This window comes from Athene noctua, chromosome 5, assembly GCF_965140245.1.
Source record: "Athene noctua chromosome 5, bAthNoc1.hap1.1, whole genome shotgun sequence".
In the NCBI taxonomy this organism is placed as follows: domain Eukaryota; kingdom Metazoa; phylum Chordata; class Aves; order Strigiformes; family Strigidae; genus Athene; species Athene noctua.
The window spans coordinates 35,131,231-35,148,715 of NC_134041.1; positions in this window are offsets into that span (position 1 = coordinate 35,131,231).

Below are 17,485 nucleotides of genomic sequence, written 5' to 3' on the forward strand. Positions count from 1 at the left end.
TCCCAACCCCCATACGATTCCCAAAGACAAAAGCACTCAAACCTATCTGCTGGCAGCGAGGGCCGTTCCTGTTTTCTTCATGATGGTATGTTCCAGTTAGTCCCCACTACCTACAATTTGGTAGCACTGACGCCAAATTCTACTTCTCCTCACACGTCCTGTGTCTGCAGCCCAACCCATTACCATCAACGCCCCGTTGGCTAAACAAACCAATACATCATCTCCACCAATAATGAGGGATTCATTTATGCTTTCAGTGCCCCTCAGTCTTTAGCTACATCCTCTAAGATACCCTTGAACTTTACTGCTCCAGGTTCAAGCTTGCCTGTAACACTGCTACTAAGCTTCTCATATGATATTTAAAGTTTATCTTAATTGCCTCTATTTCTTAGTGGATCTAATAATGCAGCTGGTCAAAACAGAAGGCAACTACCACACTGTATACCCTCTAACCACCATGTATTTCAGTGAATTTGAGCTGGAACAAAAGGTCTCATCCTATACCTACACCACATACAAAACAGGCTAGTCAGATATTGCTGCCAGTCTGTCCTTCCTGTTTTCCTCATCAAAAATGTTGGAAAGAAACACCACAACACTCTCAATAAAGCCTCAAGACAGTATTCGGGATTTGTACATATTCTAAAACTCTTTTAGAATGAGAAACTATTTACCTTCTGCATAACTCCTGGCAACATAAAAACATTGTAAGGTTTAAAATTTATGATACACGGAGGTAAAAAAAAGGCTTGGATATTTTGTGGTTTTTCAGGAAGACATAATAGGCTGGAATATATTACAATATCTATTATTTTAAGCATATATTTTACTGATGTAAATAACTAATTCAGCAAATTTTCCTACTTGATGCCTTCCTAGGATCATTAATAATTACTTGCAGCAAGGTCCTAACTTAAATATTTATCCCACATTTTAAAAGTAATGCATATAACTGAGTTTTTCTGTTTGTTCTTCACTGTGCAAATTAGGCAGAGCATTTACACACCCTTTCCAGTGTACTTCTAGGAATAAGTGTTCAAGCTTCATCAGAGGTTGAATAAAGTGCAAATTTGTTCTCTCTTCCTTATAGAAAGCAAATGGAATGAAGCTCAGGTTTGTACTATATTAATATCTACAGGTTTGAATTTATGCCAGTTCTTTACCAAGTTGGAGAACGATTTCCTTTGCTGCCAGCTGTACTGAAAACACCAGCAGTCTCAACTCCTTACTTAAGTGTTTGAGATAAAGTTTCATGATTAGAAAGCCCTATGTCAAGTACAAAGGAGAACACTCCAGAAGCTCTGTTGCAGAGTGATGACTGTATTCTGTATTGCTCATACCTGAGTAATGCTACATCAGCCCATCTGCCCATTTTCCTACTGGTCTACTGTGTCTGATAGAGACAGTTCAAGATGCTGTGGAATAGTCTTTCACTTGCAGTTTGTGATCTGCACCTCTGATGGAATAAACTTGAATATCCTTTGTAATACCCTGTGGTTTTTTTCAGAAATATAACCCTTTAATCTATCCTATTCTCATAACTCTAGTATTTGGATATAAAAAAATCTTTAATGCATTAAAAATAAGCATCAAGAGGATTTGGAGTATAAATACCTACGCCTGAAATGCTTTGCTTATAAACCAATTTTTACTCAAGCCAAAGTCACAAATTTACCCTTCTCTAGGCTTAATAGAGCTAAAAAAACCTCTTCATAGAAACAGATAATAGCACATACATCCAGTTGAAAAGGACACAAACTTATGCCTAAAAGCTAGGAGTAGTACCTTATCTATATTTATAGTTTAGATCTTGCTGGCTAAAACTTGTTTCGTAATTTCACATAAGAACAGATTGATTTATTTTAAATACACTCTTCACATGAGCTCACTCTTTATCTGCAAAGACAAGTTGCATATTGCTGGGCATTCTGAAATTAATTTCCTAGAATTTGACAGACTGTCTGCAGTGCTTTAGCTTCTCTGTCTCTACACATTTTCTAATAATTCTTCCTATTCGAAGATATCAATTTTAAGGATTCTAAAGAAAATTCTGAAAGTGTGAAGATCATATCACATTTACATAAAATTACTTTAATCTAAAAGTAAACATTTAGAAGGAATTGCTGTTCTCCTGAAGACTGTCAGATCTGGAGCATATTCTTAATTGAAACATGCTGTATTCTTAGATACTTGATATGACTACTCTTAGCATATTTAAAGAAGACTCAGTGAAAAAAAGATTAACTAAAACATCAAGAGATCTGAACTTCTATTGAGCTTGACATGAAAGGCTAAGCAAACTGCTTTCCTTTTCAACTCATTTTCCTTTCAGTGGATTCAGGACAACCAAGAAGTGATGATCAGGTCCCCCAGAGGATGACCATTATAGCGTCTTTATTTGGGCTGCTCTGACTCATGTGGCCACCAAATCAATCTCAGGGTTAGTTTTCACTGTTATTTCACATCATTATAGAGTCACTAAGCTCACGTAGGAGTTGGTTTTGGCATGCTGTTAGATTGAGCTTTCCCATAAAATATGTCTGTCCATCCAGTTCATCTCTCATGTGATGGACTTAATAGCAGCAATAATTGGTTTGAATCATTTACTGAAGTATAGGCAGAGCTATAATGTCTATTGTCAATATTTCAGCACATGCACCTACACTTCATACTCAATCTTATCACTCCTCAGCAGAAAATGAAAGAATTAACAATGTCATTTCATTACTGACATGATTTTTGGAAGGCTTTGTTTTTAAGCAGTATAGTTATTGTATATTATTTTGGTTATGTAAATTCTTTGATTTGGATTCTGATTAAGACTTTATAGATTTGTTTCTCAGGCATAGCATAAATAAACAAAGAATAAATGATGTTGTCTTATGTCATAGAACCACAGACTGGTTTGGGTTGGAAGGGACCTTCAAAAATCACCCAGTTCCAACTCCCTGCCTTGGGCAGGGACACCTTCCACTAGCCCAGGTTGCCCAAAGCCCCATCCAACCTGGCCTTGAACCCTTCCAGGGAGGGGGCAGCCACAGCTTCTCTGGGCAACCTGTGCCAGTGCCTCACCACCCTCACAGGGAAGAATTTCTTCCTTATAGCTAATCTAAATCTACCCTCTTTCAGTTTAGAACTGTTACCCCTCATGACATCACCACAATCCCTGATCAAGAGTCCCACCCCATCTTTCCTGTAGCCTCTTTTAAGTACTGAAAGGCTGCTATAAGATCTCCCTGGAGCCTTTTCTTCTCCTGGCTGAATCCCCCCCAACTCTCTCAGCCTGTCCTCACAGGGGAGCTGCTCCAGCCCCTGATCATCTTTGTGGTCTCCTTTGGCCCCGCTCGAGCAGGTCCGTGTCCTTCTGATGTTGGTGCCCCAGAGCTGGACCCAGCACTGCAGGGGGGGTCTCACGAGAGTGGGGCAGAGGGGTAGAATTCCCTCCCTCATTCTGCTGGCCACACTTCTCCTGATGCAGCCCAAGACACAGTTGGATTTCTGGGCTGTGAGCACACATTGCTGGCTCACAGTCAGCCTTCCACTCACCAGTACCCCCAAGTCCTTCTCCTTGGGGCTGCTCTCAATCCACTCATCACACAGCCTATATTGCTGCATGGGATTGCCTGTTCAGTACCTATGTTCAGGACCTTGCACTTGGCCTTGTTGATCTTCCTGAGTTGATCTTGCATGGACCCACCTCTCAAGCCTGTAAAGGTCCGTCTGAATGGCATCCCTGTTTGACCACACCACACAGCCTCTGTGTGTCAACACAACAATATGTCAACACATATTCTTTATCAGCATCCCTATAATTTTATTTTATTTTCTGAAAACTAAGTTTGAGTAAAAGATGCTGACAATTCACTAAGCCTGATCTTTCTGGAATAGAACTGTCTTAAGGGTGGTGCATTATTTATAATTTTTTTTTTTAAACCAAATGCTTTGCTCACAAAAAGATATGGCTCCTTTTGAATAATATAAAAGAAAGCTGCCTGTAAGAAGTACCATCCTCCAGATACGTTTCCGATTATGTACTAGAATTAAAATGTTAGATGCACAAGGTTAGGACTTTTTTTTTGTTTGTACTGAAATGCACCTAACAGATTCTGGATATTATGAAAATATTACTGTGAAACAATAGTAGTTAAAAAACCTGATGTACTCAGGAACACTGGCTTACACAGCCACATACAAAAAGAAAATATCTGTTGCCAACCTAAGAGTGACCAGTAGAGGACAGCCTGCAAGGGAATATCCTAGCAGAGGTATAAAAACCAAGGACGAGTTTTTCTTTGGGAGAACACAAATTTATAAGGATGACCTGCTACTTCCTTTAAACACCTTCTCATGTCATCCCAGTTACAAAGGCATCTCCTTCCTCATTTCAGAATCTGACATCCAAAACTGTTCTATTTTTTTTTTTCTTTTTTTTTTTTTTTTCAAAGGGAGATTCTTTTCCACAGTCTACACTAGAAAGGGAATCTTCACAGTCCAGCCAAGGAAAATAAGTAATTTTTCAAACTAAGCTTTTATTGCAGGCAGGCATTATCTATAAACTTGCCACCCCATTCAGAGAGTGATGCAAATGCCTAAGTTATCTACCCACTGTTGAGATTTTCTTCTACTTGAAGTCCTCATTACAACCCAGAGTTCCTGAAAAGCAACTTAAAGAGCCATCAGCAAAGAGAATACTGTAACAGAAACAGAGCAGATTATGTTTGGTGACACTCAGCTACTGATTCATTCTCAGATGTTAGTTACAGAAAACAGAGGAATCTGTTGCCAGAATTCAGTGTCCTGTCCCTTCATTTCACAATGATGCCAACTGAGGTGCGAAAAACCTGGCAGATGCATCCACACTTCAATGTAGTGCCTTAAGGAAGAGAAAGGTGCCTTAGGGAAGAGAAAGGGTGCTAACAAGATCAGCAATGTCCCAGAGCATAGAAATTGATAGCCCTTACTCTTCTACCGCCTAGATATACACCATGTTCATATATTCTAGAAGGGTGAGAGTTAGTTGGGATGGAAAGATGCTTCTGTTTTCTCTTTCTGAGATCACTGCAGGGATTTGCTCCCTGGCTGTTATTAAGGCTACACTTTGTGACAGGTTTAGTCTAAGCGCTGGGTGGGATAAGTAATACCAATAAGCAATCAATAAAATGGATTTCTGACACTGTAGTTACCTAAACATTAAACTGGAATATAATATACCCATCTCTGCAGTAAAAAATATTATTGCATATTTACAGCCAATGACTGACATCAGCAAAAATTATAGCTCTGTAAAGTACATCAAAAAAGCAGAGCCTTGGGACTTCAGACTCCAAACACGAAGGCAATCCCCAACTAAAACTAAGTGACAGACATGTCAACAGTCAAATATTTGGAAACTTCACCTCCAGAATCTATATCATAGAGGGAATACCTGCTCCAAATTTCATAATCTGAATTTATAGCCTCTAACCCTGAGTTTAAGTACCAGATTCATCTATTCAGTTAAAGACTATTGGAGTCTTTAAGACTCCTACTAATACCAACTCTTCCAACCCTGTTCAACTCATCAATGAACAAGGCTCCTGGGGTGCTGGTTTTCCAAACCCTAGAGTAACCCTATGCCTAAATTAACTAAAAAACCATCTTAAAGTATTCTTCGCATACTGAACCAGCATATAAAGCACTAGTCATTACAATGTTAACTCATCTTCTTTATGTCTTCAGATTATATGAGGGCCACAGATTTCTGGCCTTTGGATTTCCAGCCCTAAGTATGACATTTATATATGCAAAACCAGACTCAAAACATGAGACATTATCTTCTACTAACATCAAACCATTGCTTAAACATGCTGTGTCTGTGGAATACAGTATGTCACTAAAATAACTGAAAGAATGAAATAATTCCTAATCCAAGTATAGTTTTTACCCCTCTATGTATTCAACAGATAAAAATCAGCCTTGACATTTTTCATAGTCCTACCTTAGCCCACTGTAACTAAATTATGGGATTCAATTTTATGGACTCATTCAAACATTGAAAGAAAACATTAGATCCTATGTGCTTACTGGTACCAGGCAACTTCTGGAGAACCTTGCAATAGTACGTGCTGTTTAAGAGTTGGATTCTGAAAGTTTTCTGAAATCTTTATTCAGCTCCCACCACCCACAGATTCCAGGAGGACATCAGATTTTTACTTCTCAGATTTCTCCTAACTCTAACCTTATATCTGAAGGTCCCACTTAACATATATATATTGAGCTGATGAATTGTTAAATCCTTGAAACCCAAACCCCATCTTCTTTATAGCCAGAGTTTAATCCCTTTATAAAAGTAAAATACATGGCTGTGGTTAATGTCTGCCCATGCTTATTAAAGCTGTAGATGCCTAAGTATTAACTCTGGACCATATCCTTACATTATCCTCAATTATAAGAAGGCCAAACATAAGAAAGTGACACAGGAAGCAACTGAAACAGACAAATATCTGAAAATGTAGATTGAAACTGAAACACATAAATTGAACATTAATGAAATACACTGAAATGTTATTACTAAGCATATACTGAATGTAGCCATAAATAAGGATCTTAATAGCACAAACCCCCAAAATTGAATTTTACTTTGGAGATCAATTCCTACAATAACACAGAAGATAAGATCAATCAGCTTCTTTTTAACCTCTTAGCACCTCAGCTTTCAAAACCAGAAGTCCTAATTCTGCAACCAAATATATCGTTAGTAATACCAATATTCTGATCAAAGCCTACAGTACAGGCGGTGAATGGGCTGTGATAGACAACTTTCTAAAACTGAAAACCACAAAGTTGAATCATTAGACTCTTCTAACTTTAATCTAACTTCAACTCGAACTATAAACTTAATTTGAAGTCTAGAAGGGGGATGAATAATTTAGAAAAAAAACAATCCCTACTACTGTCAGCCTTCTTTTAACTCTTAGGGATTTTTAAAATCCACTGAGTTCTTGAAGACTCATCTTTCCAAAGCTTGACCTTGACCCCAACCTCAAGCATAGTCACACCTAAGGAAGGATATGGGGACTAATTCAGATCCATAACAGCAGTTTTTAATTATGGTAGTCCATACTGTGAAAGATGATTAGGGGAGGTAAAGACCTTAACTCCTTACCAGAAGGGAGCTCCTACCATTCATGCTCCCAGCTACCTTGAGAAACAGATAATTAAATGAACTTTCTGGTTTAGATTTCTAAAACCTAATACTTAATTCAGTTTTAACCTCAGGCTTAATTACAGGCAAACAGAGACCAATGCCTAGAAATTTCCTTATATAGCAGAGAGGTATTTGGATGACAAACAACTATAGCTGGTTATTTTCTTCATTTTGCCTCATTATTCCCTTGGCAGATCAGGTTAAGAATCCTGCCTTTGCTACAGATTATTCTTTTTTCAGACCTAGATCAACACTACATAACCTGTGATGCACCACAGTCATGCTGAGTAATTTACATTTTTGCAATCATTTTATTTATTCAAAGAATCTTGCTGTTATATTTAAACTGCAAATGAGTTGCTGTGTTCACAGTGCCCTGTTCTGAGCTGCTGCAATTGTGCTCTCTGTGTGCAAATCTTGAGGAGGATTGAGAAGAAAACTGGTTTCTAAGAGGCAGAGTTCAGTTTGAATGCACTTAAAAGAGAATACAACTATTTCAAAGATCATTGAAACTGAAGGAAAAAAAGAATATTTTCCCTTTTTTAATACATCTTTACCTTTGACAAAGAAAAGGGGATTTATCAGGCTGAGACAATCCACTCTGACAAATACCCAGTCAATTCTTGTTCACTGTAGGTGTCTTTTACACATCAGAGGCCTAACAGTCAAAAACAATGTACTGAACAGTTGATGAATAATTCTTGTATAACTATGAGTGATCAAAACCAAGTGTTTACAATAAGAAAAAAAGGCAGCTTCCACAAGCCTCTGGCAGCTTTAACTAAAGCTTTTTCTACTAATATTAATATACAGTATTCAATATTGCCAAGAGAGCTTTTCTGTACATGAACTTACTTTGACATTCAAGACCTTCCTGTTGAATATACATCAGAAGTGTTACTGTTCCTTTCTCACTCTGAAGTCAAGCAACAGCAGAAAAGTTCAAAAAAAGAAAAAAAAAAATCTTCTCAGAGAAGTATAATTTAACTACTTGTTGCTCTTGTGTACAATTATGCAGACCCAGCAAGTCCTTCGCCCTTGCATATACACATTTAAACAGACAAATTTTGCTTGAATACATCAGAGGTGAAAGCTTGAGAATGTGTTACAAGGATTATTTACAGTAGCCTGAGTGAGATGTCTAAGAAAGATGATTCTTCATGTTACAAGAAAATTACTTCATACCAAGTCTGAAAAAAACCGCTGTCTGACACCTTGTCACTGCTATTTTGCCAAAGCAAGGGTGTTATTCTTCAGTCATATAAAAAGTGGTAACTGTTTCTGGAAGTCTTTATTAACAGTCCTGTAGGTGGTAATGAAATAACTGTGGTCTGAATTAATTTTCTGCATCTTTCTTTCAAATATTAAGCAGGAATCAGTGATAATTCAACTACTACTGTTTAACTGAGAATTTCTTGTTTAACTGACAAACGTAAGTTCTTATGTTACAAACAGACATGTATAACTTCTGGCTCTCCTAGATTTGCCTTTCTCCTAACTGAAACATGTTTTCTCATGTTAATTTTCCTTGTGCTTATCATGTGTCATTCTTCATATTAATTCAATCTTGCATGAAATTTTTTTCTTCCTACAATTGAATCTCTTGTTTTCTTCCAGCTATTATTCAATAGAATTAGTCCATATACTATATGAATAAAAAAGAACAAATGTTATGGAATATAATTCATTTTGTGAGGCATTTTTATGAAGCAGTAGTCACTTTTCATTGAGGCTATGTGGATCCAAATCAATAACCATTTCACTAGACTGAATACTGGGAAAGAAAGAAAAATTGAATATTTGTGGCCGACAATCTCTGACAGATTTTTCCTTGTAACTTTCTGTCACTAGAAGTCTGCCCTGTTGTATGAATCAGAGCACTCATTCAACACAAAATGAAGATTCCAGCCTAGTTCAAATAAACCCATGCTCTAGCTTTAGCAGATTGTTAGGACCCACTGAGAAATACTATAATAGCTATAAAGTGATGGTCTTAGGGTCAAGTCTCCAGAGGATGTCAAGTTATGTACATCTGTAGATGCAAACAGACAGCAGATCTGCTCTTTCTCCTCCTGCTCTTCAAGATACTCAGTAGTGTCTGCAGCTGTACTGAGTTTAAAGGCTGTTCTGGAATACAAAGATTTCTCCTAGTGATTTTGGTAGTACTATAAAAATAACACAAACAAGCAGATTTTATCCTTCATCTTCCACCTATTATTTGGGCTCATCTCTTATCTCTGTGAGGACAAATAAAACTTCTACATCATATTTTTCTCCCTATTTCCTATTTTAAACAATTGTCTCAATCTTTTAGGAATCAGAAATGCAATAATTCTGTATTTACATCAACTGGATGATGCATGTGACCATCTGACCCTTATTACAGCAATTTGCTGCAGAATTCATTTCAATACTACTGCTACTCATACTACTCATAAATCACAAAAAACCCAATGGTATTAATATTCCTCTGTCTTAAAAGCCAGCATACTTAAGTGCTCTTCAAAGTTAACATTTTTTGCTATAATCAAATAAAATATGCCAATAAAATGTAGCCAGTTCTGGCACGGAAGAAAGCAACTGATTGTAGAAGGCAATACAGGGCAGCATCCTTTGATCAATTATCAGATGTCCCAGAAGAATTAACTGTAACTCCATGTCCTTTCCACATTAGGGCTTCTACCTCTTCTACATCGTTCTCCTTCCTTGCCCCTCCAAGACCGTAAGCCTGAAACTGTGGCAGTTCCTCCAGCAAGAGCAAAAGTTTTCTGTGATTCTTCATAATTTTTCTTAGCAACTCATTTAATGAGACTTCCAGCCCTCAATTAACTTTCAATTAAATTCCTTCTATCATTCCTTCTAGGTTAAAGATGAAAAAGAGGTACACTAATCAGAAAATATTTAACAGGCCAACACTACTCTAAATACTTGCTCTTCTGTTTTCTTTTCACTTTCTTCACTTGCTCAACTCAGTTTCTCTAAATAACAACTTCTGCTGGGACAACCCAGCTGCACTTACAGCCAACTGAGTTCTCACAGGGATTAAGATCACTCCAAATGTAACTTAGTTTTTCTATGAAAATTACATGATATTTTGAGGATACTGATAGGACAACAATGGGGATCAATGACGGGACTGAAAAAGCAATAAGGCATCTGTCAGACCAGATCCAGGTTAAAACAACCACCATTTTCTGGGATTTCACTAGTTTAAATTTTCCATGTGATCCCCAGTGGATATGAACAAATCCCAAAACCACTATCGCAAGTATGACTGAATGGTGAGCTTCTGAAAAAGCCAAGGCCTGAAAAGGTATAAGGATACAGCTGAGTCATGGGCATCAATGGGCATTAATCCAGAAATAAAAGATAACAACAGTAGTACTGTAACTGTGATGATCTCAGTATATAAGCAAAACAGAGTTTGTAGGCAAAGGTTTAATTTTTTTTTCCTTTTTTTAAAAGAATTCAATCAACTAATGAAGTTGGGAAATATAGATAAGATTTTGGATACACATCACAAGATTTAATGAGGGTTTACATTGCCTGAAACCCTTGCCAAATGAAATGACTGGTCAGTTGATATTTAACGGAAGCAAAGAAATGTCCAATAAAAATAATGTTATCGCTTTCTGACTGGAGTGGCTAACCACAATATTAGGTCCCATACATTGCTCCAAGACAAAGTAAAATGGTGGTGAAGCCATTTATCTTTATTTACTCATAAGGAATGTAACTAGTCCTGTTCCCCTAAAGCAGAAATAAAAATAAGGAAATGAAACAGTTTGACTTTTTTTTTTTTTTTTTATAGCTCCAGCTCCACTTCAGATGGAGCTCAACCTAAAAACAGTTGAGATGTGTCCCCCCCATCCTCCTATACCCATGCAGTTCCTTGCTTACTCTTTCAGCCCTTTTCACTGTCACACAAACCTTTACATAACAGTAGCAAGTAAACTCTGTCCATCATGAGTGCCCTGACTGTATCTGTATTTGAGAATATTTCTTACTGCTTCCCAGAAACCATAATAATTTCAAGCAGGATTTCAAAGTCCATCCCTGAAAATAAGGGGAAGACCAGCAGAAGCTGATCAGGATACAAACCCCACCTCACTGATGCTTGACCACACGCTGTGAAGCACCTTCATTTCAATGTAACAGAGACGCTACAATTTAAAGGTGTCTTAAGTGCTTTTCATGTCCTGTTAATCCACTTACAGAATTATTATAATCTCATCACTCAGACTTTTCAACACCATGTCAACTCTGATGTCCAAAAAATTAATTCATAAGAGAAATCAAACAATACATCCCTACCAAAATGAACATATCCTTAGCACATAATAAATGTAGCAACCAATCATGACTACCCATATTTTCAAGTCATGTATGTACCTAATTGTCTTTATATGACTTAATTGAGTACTGGCATGTTAACAGAAACATGATAATAATTTTGATCTTCTGTTGCTTTTTATTTACCACTTTATATATATTATTTCACTAGCTAGGTAGCTAGACAGTATTAACTGGGACTCACATCTGTACTGTGTGAAATGATGTAAGAGTCAACAAATCCTCTCCATATCATGGATATCAATGCAAGTATATACTCAATAATGTCTTAAATGTTTTGCTTGATCAAATTATGAATTATTTAAGCTATGAGGATTTTAGTACTTTTCTAGAAAACCTATCTCATCATGGTGATCCTGTTTAGCTACCCTAACAAGTACTTCTTCCCTAGGCCTTAAATATCCTTACACATGTACCTTTCTTCTCAAACCAGAGTTTCTTTATCAGTCAAGCTTATACTCAACTCAAGATAGCACTGAAGTCCTGTTAAAAGACATGTAATACATATTTCCTTCTGTGTATTACTTTGAATAAACTCCATAAAACCTCAGAGCCTTGGGTTCCCTTCTCCACAAAGTAGAGTAACAGTTACTTCATAAGCAGGTTGGCAGTGGGCAGAGAACCTTGAACAGCAAAGCAACACTATGTAAGTGCTTCCACTTAACACTTGTCTAAATAGCTCTAGAAACTTTTACAAAGATTATATGTGTACCTAGAGCAATGAAAAAGCAGTCTTTTGTTGACTGGAATAAATTAATTGAACCCTGGCTGTGATATGAAAGCAATTAGAAGCATCCACAATGCAGAAAGATTGAAAGAAACTGCCTCTATTGTGATAATACAGAAGTTAGAAAGAAATTCAAGCATAAAAATACTAAAGTTGCACAATCATTGAACCAAGTGAGGAAGAAATCTAAGCACATGTCTAAATGCACTCCCTTTTAAAGGTGTCTACATTATTCTCCTTAAGAGACTCAAGCTCATTTTAAGTGCTCTCCTCATGCATATTGTACCGTATTTATTATTTTGGGATAACAGAATTACTTTGGGATTGAAGTAATATCGTAAGACAGAAGTGTCAGTGTTTCCTGGCCATTAGGATAGTTTCTGAATAAAAAATCCCTCCCAAACCCTGAGAGTCAGGACCATTAAAAGTTTCAGTGGAAATCTCGTTTAGCTCTGAGAGAATTACAAATAACCTTTTCCAGTATCCTGAATCTGGAACCAAATAATCACAAAGACCATTGAAACAATACAGGTCTCATTTATTTTTGATGCTTTACATATAATATATTTAATAAATTTGATTTTCAACTAAATTCTCCGTTTTCTAGCCAATACCTTTGCAAAATTTCCATTCAGTTCAGAGAAAAATACTATATATTCATTGCAGAACTGATGAATTACTTATGACTATATAAATTAGATCTCAAAACTTTTTGGAGAAGATACACTATCAGTAGCAGATAATACTGCATAGTTTTAGGCTACTGTCACCTAAGCTACATTTGACAGGAAAGATTATATAGTCAGCATTTGCCTATAATGACTTTTTATTGCTATGCAATAATATCTAATAACTTCCAGATGCCTTCAGGACAATTTGTTCATTTCACTCAGTAATCAAAATTTGTTTTGACTAGTAAGTCTCCATTTAGTTTTTTCTGTAATCATTTTTCTTAATGGGAGTATTTTCCAGATGTTGTGCTAGTCTAGTCATCTGGGACCTCTTCCAACTCATGTGGAAAGTTTGCTGTCATAAGCTGTCATTGGTGGTTTTGTTTAACAAGCTAATTAGTTAACACCATCATAGTTACAAAGCAATATATAAGGCATCTGAAACATCACTGAGAGCAGACATATTCTTTGTTAGGTAAGTGTCACACCTATCTCTACTCGAAGCATTTTGATCAAAGTGCACCTTCAAAATGAAAATTATGAACTGAAACAGAAAAATCAGATAGGTTTTCCTTTTGAAGGAAGATACAGTTTTATCCTACATTTCCATTTGACATATTTAAACACTAATATTTTAATGATAGATTATGGTTTATAAAATTACATTGCTTAATAACTAATGTTTTGACAGTCTTTTTTTTTTTTACTTTGTAACCTTAGAAACTGTTGTACTGATGTGAATTCTGTTAAAAGAACATTGTCATTGTAGTTTTCACATAATAGAATTCTGCAAAAATTTACTTCAGTTATTTGTTAATAATGAATTTTCCTAGTCTTACTACAAAATTTAACATGTAATCAACTAATAACCAAGAAAGATTTTGTCCTTGAATAATTTTAGTATTATTTTATGTTGTTATTAAACTAGTATCATGCATAAAGATAAGCACTGCAATCTTTTTGTTTAAATTATGAACTGATTAATTGAATTGCATGTAGTGATGTGAGATTATCTTTTTAGGCATGATGTCGTACCTGAAAGTAATGATCATATGGAACATACTTTGTGTATCTCTGGTGATCCTTTCACTGTCCTTGATTCAAGAAGTGTCTTCTGAAGGTACTGTAACATACAAAGTTGAAGGGAGGGTGCCTAGGATATCTGACAAATATTAAGAATGCTTCAAAGCATCTTCATAAAAATACTAAGTTCTAGAACTTTATATTTATTCAGACAGGCACTATGATTCAGTTTTATCATCACTGAATATTTTCATATTTTGATGTGGCATGGTCCTCTTTTTTTGAGGAATAACATATAGCTATGAATATAATGCAAAATGCCTATGAACCCACTTTTTTTTTTTTTTTTCTGTAGACGTATTCTACAGATCCTTTAGCCCTCAGACTGACATATTTAGCCCAAGTGATTTGCAGTATAATTCAAGGAAGAATCTAAAATTAGAATATCCACATAGTTTGGTTAGAAATATTTAAATACAATATGCTCAGGGAAAGGAATATATATATTGCTATACCATGCTAAGTGCTTTGCCATTAAATGCACTGTTATTGCCACCACTGACACCAATTTTGGCAATTATTTGTCTAATACTACAGATTTTTATTTACTCTCAAAGCTCTGTAATTGATTTCTAACTAAAGTAGCACCTTTACGAACAGAAGAACTTGCAGCCTGGCAATTCCTGGCTATCGAATTGTTATCGTGATAACATTGTGTAGTGCTTGCTGGTAGAAAATAATTTATTACTACTTGACAGTAGAAGACATAACATTTGTAAATCTGAGCAGCTCATCAGGGCACAGCAGATGTCAGATTTGACCTGCAGGGCAGAGCACTCTGACAATGCACCCTCTATAGGGGAGCCTTCCCACTATTTTCAGCAAAAATCAAAACTCTTACAAACAGAAACTAGAGTCAGTGTTTTCCTTAGAAGCAACTTCATAAATTCATAAACTTAAAACAAATAAATGAATGAAAAAGTGTTACTTTTTGGACTTATTTTCTTCCCATAACGAAAGGATGGTACAATGTATTGGATGCATATCCATAAAGGAACATGTCTAGCTTCTCTTTCCAACTTCTGTGTTAAGAGCCCTTTAACTCAGGTCCATTAAATTATCCATTTAGTCCCTAGTCCACCTTCATTATTTGTAAAGAAGTGATAACAAACATTATATCTAACTGCTGAAAATCACATTATATATAATTATTTGTTATCTCATGGTCTTCCTTCATACACACACACACGTGGAGTGTGTGCTGTTAGAAATTGTCTTGGTGTTGTGTTGTGTTACATGTTATTTCTTGTTATTTTCTTGATGTTTCTCAGTGTTTCAGCTGATTATCTTAACTCTGTTTTAGCTTGTTGATTGTTCAGCTTCTTTGTTTGCATTTAGGGGTGCTTCACTTGTGGTCCTGCATGTTTCATTTTCCAGAAGAAACTGTTAGTGCGTTATGTTAGCAGAGATTTCACACAGGAAGGGGAGTTGTTGCAGGGTGAATATCTGATCTGGCAGTAGAAGGCAATAAACCACTGCCGAGCTTGAATGCTTGCAGTTTGAAAGCAGAGCTCCTGACGCCTTGCTTACCAGCTGTATCCTGCACCATTTATTATCATCTAGCATTTGCCAACACTATAGCAGTCCAGCAGTAAAGCCATTATGGGATGAGCTTTTATGTTAGTCTGGTAGTAAGTAATCTCCTAATTAACAAACAGAAAGTACTTTATAGAAGATTGCAGGACTAGAACCCAAATGTTTCTAACCTCAGATTTGATACCAAATTCCTCTCTAAACTCAGGGAAAAGTATTATGTAGAGGGCAGGCAGATTTTGACAACTTCCAATAAAAAAGGCTCTGGGGACCTGTATTTGTTGACAAGGCTCACCAGTTTGCAAGCTAAACTGATTTTATTTGGTATTATGAAGAACATCACCAAAAGTAAAAATCAGACAGGCCTAATGGGTCTGTCAGGTACAGTTGTGCAGATGCCCATCTATAACCATACATAGGGTGAAATAAGATGAAGAATAAGTCTGCAAAACAGTATAGTGTCTGGCTGATATACCGCCTAAGGGAGATCTGCATCGGTCAGTTTGGAGGCCAGAACTGATGTGGTCATACTACTGAACCAGTCCTCAGAGCTTCATTAATCTTCAGGAGAAACAGGCTAAATTAGCCTCAGCAGAACACCCATCTAGCCTGAGCGGGCGCTGCTGCTGGTCCTCAGGCTGGTTCAGAGCAAACCTCTAATCCACATACTTTCAGGAGGGGTTGCACCGGGCCCACAGTTTCTGCAATACCAAGTGAAGAAATGGCACTCTGTAGAAAAAAAGATAAGTCTTACTACTTTGCCATTCAGCATTTCCTTATGTACCATTTTGGTTTGGCAATATTTACTTTACACCAGTGTTGTGTGATTTTAGATTTATCAAGCTGTACAGGGAGATGTGGGGAAGGGTATTCTAGAGAGCATGACTGCCACTGTGATTTTAACTGTCAACACTACATGGAGTGCTGCCCTGACTTCAAGAAATTCTGCACAGTGGGTAAGTTCCCAAACACAGCCAGTTCCTATCAGCAAGACCTCCCCTCCCATTTGCTCCAGCTTCCTACCACACCAGCGTCTCTCCTCTGAATGTTTAAATGTCTCTCTTAGTTCTCTGCGTCCTTGTTCTCCTCTCATACATGTATTTTTCTCCCCCTCAAAAACTCAGTGATTAACCTCTTGCAATCCATTCAAAGAAAAATGTGTATCCACACGTTATGACTGAGAAAAGGATTTTGCTTTTCAGAAGGCCAGAGCTAGGCAAGAGTGGGGGGGAACAGTTTAGCTGCTGCTTGTTTTCTTCTCCTTAATGTATTTGTACTGTATCTGTTTGTCTCTTCTACAAAAAAAATGGTAAAAACAAATCCAGGGTTTTCCAGGAAGAAATTCTGGGACATCCTAACTCAAATTTAAGAAGTGTGGAGCTGTGTGGTCTAATTCAAAGTCAGAGGGTGTCCTTCCATGGATAGAAATTGACTCTGGATCAGAACCATGCCCAGAGCTTTATGGAAAAGATGGTTGGATGAATATTATTTTTTGTATTTTATTTATATGCAAAACTGTGTAGTGTATACAGGTATTTCAAACTGTTTTACTGAGCATTAAAAAACATTTTCTTATGAATCACCAATGTCAAAAATACCAGTGATTTAGATAGCTGTGGTCTGTTACACTACACTGTAGTTCTAGTAAGACTGTAAGTGTAAGATAAGACTTCTTAGATCCAGCAACCAGGTCGAGTGTTGTTTAAAATGCACATGCAGCACTCCCCAAAATGCTCATTCTGCCTCTCTGACATGCACACTGGAAATACTTGCACTTCAGTCTTCCCCATCCTGATTTTGATTTGCGAGGGGACATCAGCATATTTTCATTTTCATAACTGAAAGTACATACTGAGGCATTTTAATTATGTAGACCATTTATTTACTGTGGGCCAGATTCTAAAGTTATTCTGGCATCTATATAATATTTAA